Below are 6,134 nucleotides of genomic sequence, written 5' to 3'. Positions count from 1 at the left end.
GAAGGTTGTGGCTGTTTTTATTTTATGACAACCCGATTATTGTGGTCACAAGGAACATCTTCGATAAACAAACAGACAAGCAAATAGGTTCAGTAGTGGAGATTCAGCACCATGGATTGCGGCGCGGTTGATCAAATCCCCGCGAATCTGACTAGTCAAGCCTGCACTTGCTTTTGTTATAGTAACACCATGGAACAATGTTGCAAATGTCTACTTTCTCGATCGTGTTTGTGGACAGGGTGTACCAGCCATTTTGTGAACAGTGAGTAGCAGTACCTCAAAGCCAGTTTGGAGATTTGTTAATGTGAGACGGAGATTGCCTTCAGTAACTGAGTGGAGAGGTCACTTGTAGCCTAGTCTACACGTGATAGTCAGCAATGCAATTTATAGAAGTCATGCAAGTAATTTATGTTTTCTTTTGGGGACTACGTTGTGTAGGCTGCTATAGCGTTGTGATGACTGGTCTAATGTATGAATGAAGCCAGAGAGTTTATAGCTATGTCAGTTTCATGCAGATATTCACCCTAAATAGCATATGTGAAATGTATTTATTAGACTGATGGGATGCATTGGCTCAGAACTGGATCGCTAGAGGACCAGCTTTTCTAGTGTTAATACTCAGAGTAGACGTCAGACCGAGGCTCTGCATCTGTCCTCATGCTCCTAGATCTTAGTGCCGCTTTTGATACCATCGATCACCACATTCTTTTGGAGAGATTGGAAACCCAAATTGGTCTACATGGACAAGTTCTGGCCTGGTTTAGATCTTATCTGTCGGAAAGATATCAGTTTGTCTCTGTGAATGGTTCGTCCTCTGACAAATCAATTGTAAATTTCGGTGTTCCTCAAGGTTCCGTTCTAGGACCACTATTGTTTTCACTATATATTTTACCTCTTGGGGATGTCATTCGAAAACATAATGTTAAATTTCACTGCTATGCGGACGACACACAGCTGTACATTTCAATGAAACATGGTGAAGCCCCAAAATTGCCCTCGCTAGAAGCCTGTGTTTCAGACATAAGGAAGTGGATGGCTGCAAATTTTCTACTTTTAAACTCGGACAAAACAGAGATGCTTGTCCTAGGTCCCAAGAAACAAAGAGATCTTCTGTTGAATCTGACAATTAATCTGGATGGTTGTACAGTCGTCTCAAATAAAACTGTGAAGGACCTCGGCGTTACTCTGGACCCTGATCTCTCTTTTGAAGAACATATCAAGACTGCTTCAAGGACAGCTTTTTTCCATCTACGTAACATTGCAAAAATCAGAAACTTTCTGTCCAAAAATGACGCAGAAAAATTTATCCATGCTTTTGTTACTTCTAGGCTCGACTACTGCAATGCTCTACTTTCCGGCTACCCGGATAAAGCACTAAACAAACTTCAGTTAGTGCTAAATACGGCTGCTAGAATCCTGACTAGAACCAAAAAATTTGATCATATTACTCCAGTGCTAGCTTCCCTACACTGGCTTCCTGTTAAGGCAAGGGCTGATTTCAAGGTTTTACTGCTAACCTACAAAGCATTACATGGGCTTGCTCCTACCTATCTTTCCGATTTGGTCCTGCAGTACATACCTACACGTACGCTACGGTCACAAGTCGCAGGCCTCCTAATTGTCCCTAGAATTTCTAAGCAAACGGCTGGAGGTAGGGCTTTCTCCTATAGAGCTCCATTTTTATGGAATGGTCTGCCTACCCATGTGAGAGACGCAGACTCAGCCTCAACCTTTAAGTCTTTACTGAAGACTTATCTCTTCAGTAGGTCCTATGATTAAGTATAGTCTGGCCCAGGAGTGTGAAGGTGAACGGAAAGGCTGGAGCAACGAACCGCCCTTGCTGTCTCTGCCTTGTCGGTTCCCCTCTTCCCACTGGGATTCTCTGCCTCTAACCCTTTTACAGGGGCTGAGTCACTGACTTACTGGTGTTCTTCCATGCCGTCCATGGGAGGGGTGCGTCACTTGAGTAGGTTGAGCCACTGACGTGGTCTTCCTGTCTGGGTTGGCGCCCCCCCCTTGGGTTGTGCCGTGGCGGACATCTTTGTGGGCTATACTCGGCCTTGTCTTCGGACGGTAAGTTGGTGGTTGTAGATATCCCTCTAGTGGTGTGGGGGCTGTGCTTTGGCAAAGTGGGTGGGGTTATATCCTGCCTGTTTGGCCCTGTCCGGGGGTATCATCGGATGGGGCCACAGTGTCTTCTGATCCCTCCTGTCTCAGCCTCCAGTATTTATGCTGCAGTAGTTTATGTGTCGGGGGGCTAGGGTCAGTCTGTTACATCTGGAGTATTCTCTTGTCTTATCCGGTGTCCTGTGTGAATGTAAATATGCTCTCTCTAATTCTCTCTTTCTTTCTTTCTTTCTTTCTCTCTCTCGGAGGACCTGAGCCCTAGGACTACCTGGCATGATGACTCCTTGCTGTCCCCAGTCCACCTGGCCATGCTGCTGCTCCAGTTTCAACTGTTCTGCCTGCGGCTACGGAACCCTGACCTGTTCACCGGACGTGCTTGTTGCACCCTCGACAATTACTATGATTATTATTATTTGACCATGCTGGTCATTTACGAACATTTTAACATCTTGACCATGTTCTGTTATAATATCCACCCGGCACAGCCAGAAGAGGACTGGCCACCCCTCATAGCCTGGTTCCTCTCTAGGTTTCTTCCTAGGTTTTTGGCCTTTCTCAGGAGTTTTTCCTAGGGAGTTTTTCCCAGCCACCGTGCTTCTTTCACATGCATTGCTTGCTGTTTGGGGTTTTAGGCTGGGTTTCTGTACAGCACTTTGAGATTTCAGCTGATGTACGAAGGGCTATATAAATAAATTTGATTTGATTTGATTTGATTTAGAGAATCACACGATTCTGTACGACTCTGGGTCAAAATTCTACAAAGATCCAGCTAAAAAAAGGACCATATGCATTTCAGATAAAATACCGAATGTTCATTTTATCTTCCAGGACAAATTAGCTAGCAATGTGCTTTATCAATTTACCAGATTTTACTAACCGTTACTATGGGCAAAATCAAGACGTCAATATTCTTGTAATGCTTCTTGTATAATGAAATTATATGTGACTATGACCTATTATATTGCAATTTGCTGCCCAGCTGTCATACCCATGTGCTTTATGAACTAAAGAAACTCAATCAATAGACTACAGACTCTATAGTCAATCATAAATTAATTCACCCCATGTCTTCACCTTTAACCCCTACTCCCTGTGGACCTCACCTTGTCTTGATGCTGTTTAATATCAACTGATTTGGTTATTCATCCTTGTGTTTTGAGAGGAAGAGAAATATGTATCTGGAAACGAGCTGCACTGTGTTTGCTTGGCTGTAAGAATAGTGTACACCTGGTAGGTGTATAAACTGAAATGGCAATATTAATAACCATTTCAGATGCAGTATCAGTAAATTGAATGACACTAACGGTTGTCATCGGATTGAGACCAAAACGCAGCGGGTATATGTGTACTCATCTTTTATTAGGGAAAGAAGGAAAAACCAAAATAAACACGTACACCAAATGAAACACCGACGAATAACCAGTCCTGTAAGGCCATAAGTTATACATGGAACAATCTCCCACAAACACTAAACCAAACACATACCCATATATAGGACTCTCAATCAGAGGCAACGAGAAAACACCTGCCTCCAATTGAGAGTCCAACCCCAATAAACTAGACATAGAAATACAAAAGACTAGACAGAACATAGAAATACACTAACATAGAACAGTACCCAAAAACCCAGAAATAATAAACCATCACCCCGAACCACATAAAACAAATACCCTCTGCCACGTCCTGACCAAACTACAATAACAAATAACCCTTATACTGGTCAGGACGTGACAGACACAATACTCTACTGGAGATGAGATGCTGTTACTATATCATTACAATTACTGCAGTAGCACACTATTACTGAATCCAAGCTGTGCATCTCACAGCACTATGTGGTGTGGGGAATGTGACGAGAATTACTCATTGTCAATGTATCAACAAAGAAGGTTAATCACATACACTGATTTAACCTAGTTATAGAATTAAGAGTGCTATTGGTTATAACAGTGTTGCCTAGACTGTGTTTAGCATGTAGTATGCAGCACCTTGAAATACATGCACAGTGCATCCCAAATGGCACCCTATTCCCTATATAGTGTAATACTTTTGACCGGTGCACTATATAGGGAACAGAATGTAAGTTTTACTAAATGGGTTGTAGTAGAACAGTATGAGATAGATTCCTTTATTGCTGAAATCTAGGAACTGGGGAGAATAGAAGACAAGCAATTAAAGCATAATGTTTTTCAGATCCTCCAAAGCGACGCAGCTTGGGGGGGGACCAGCCCCCCCCCTCCCTGTGAGGAAGAGGGCACAGGACCAATGTCAAACATGGATTCTTGGGAGAACAGAATTGTGGGAATAGGCATGTATCCCTCCCTGTATGTCCTTCATGGAGGAAATATAATTTACAGTGCAGTACCCCCTGCACAGTTTGAGAGATATACTATATATACAAAAGTATGTGGACATCACATCAAATTAGTGGATTCGGCCGTTTCAGCCACACCCGTTGCTGACAGGTGTATAATATCGAGCACACCGCCATGCAATCTCCATAGACAAACATTGGCAGCAACGGGTGGCCTTACTGAAGAGCTCAGTGACTTTCAACGTGGCCCCGTCATAGGATACCACCTTTCCAACAAGTCAGTTTGTAAAATTTCTGCCCTGCTAGAGCTGCCCCGGGCAACTGTAAGTGCTGTTATTGTGAAGTGGAAATGTCTAGGAGCAACAATGGCTCAGCCACAAAGTGGTAGGCCACACAAGCTCACAGAACGGGACTGCCGAGTGCTGAAGCGCGTAAAAATCATCTGTCCTTGGTTGCAACACACTACTGAGTTCCAAGCTGCCTCTGGATGCAAAGTAAGAACTGTTTGTCAGGAGCTTCATGAAATGGGTTTCCATGGCAGAGCAGCCACACACAAGCCTAAGGTCACACCATGTGCAATGCCAAGCGTTGGCTGGAGTGGCGTAAAGCTCGCCGGCTTTGGACTCCGGAGCAGTGGAAATGCGTTCTCTGGAGTACTGTCAGTACAACGGATGAATCTGGGTTTGGCGGATGCCAAGAGAACGCTACCTGGCCGAATGCATAGGGCCAACTGTAAAGTTTGGTGGAGGAGGAATAATGGTCTGGGGCTGGTTTTCATGGTTCGGGCTAGACCCCTAGTTCCAGTGAAGGGAAATCTTAATGCTACAGCATACAATGACATTCTAGACGATTCTGTGCTTCCAACTTTGTGGCAACAGTTTGGGGAAGGCCCTTTCCTGTTTCAGCATGACAAAGCCCCCGTGCACAAAGCAAGGTCCATACAGAAATGGTTAGTCGAGATCGTTGTGGAAGAACTTGACTGGCCTCCCAGAGGCCTGACCTCAACCCCATCAAACACCTTTGGGATGAATTGGAACAGCGACTGCAAGCCAGGCCTAATCGCCCAACATCAGTGCCCGAGCTAACTAATGCTCGTGGCTGAATGGAAACAAGTCCCCGCAGCAATGTCCCAACATCTAGTGGAAAGCCTTCCCAGAAGAGTGGAGGCTGCTGTTGCAGCAAAGTGGGGACCAACTCCATATTAATGCCCATGATTTTGGAGTGAGATGGTAGACAAGCATGTGTCCACTTACTTTTGGTCATGTGGTGTATTTTTCAACCAGACTTTTTAGATTGGTAGACAAGGGGTGTTGATGAAACCGTTGATACTGTATAATAACAAACTGTTAAAAGAGAGGATAGAAAGAGAGGGTAAAGGAGGAGGGTAGATGAGAGTTGAGAGGACAGGAGGGGAGTGAAGCGGGGAAAGGAGATGGAGCAGAGGAGAGCGAGGGTAGGGAAAAGAGGAGCTCCCATGGCAGTGAGAGTATTTCAATTGGTTTTGCTCGACTTCCCAAATCAAAGTTTGAGTTGCGATTTCTTATCCGGGGCTGTAGGAGCCAAACGGGTGGCAATGTCACATGACCACAGAAGACAAGCTGCAGCAAGTACTGAACAAAACAGAATCCTGAACAACATCCTAATGTTTACCAACATTAGCTAACCAACTTATTGATACAGATTTGTTATAAAC

This window comes from Salmo trutta, chromosome 31 (assembly GCF_901001165.1).
Source record: "Salmo trutta chromosome 31, fSalTru1.1, whole genome shotgun sequence".
NCBI classification, from domain to species: Eukaryota; Metazoa; Chordata; class Actinopteri; order Salmoniformes; family Salmonidae; genus Salmo; species Salmo trutta.
This window is presented reverse-complemented; position numbering follows the sequence as displayed.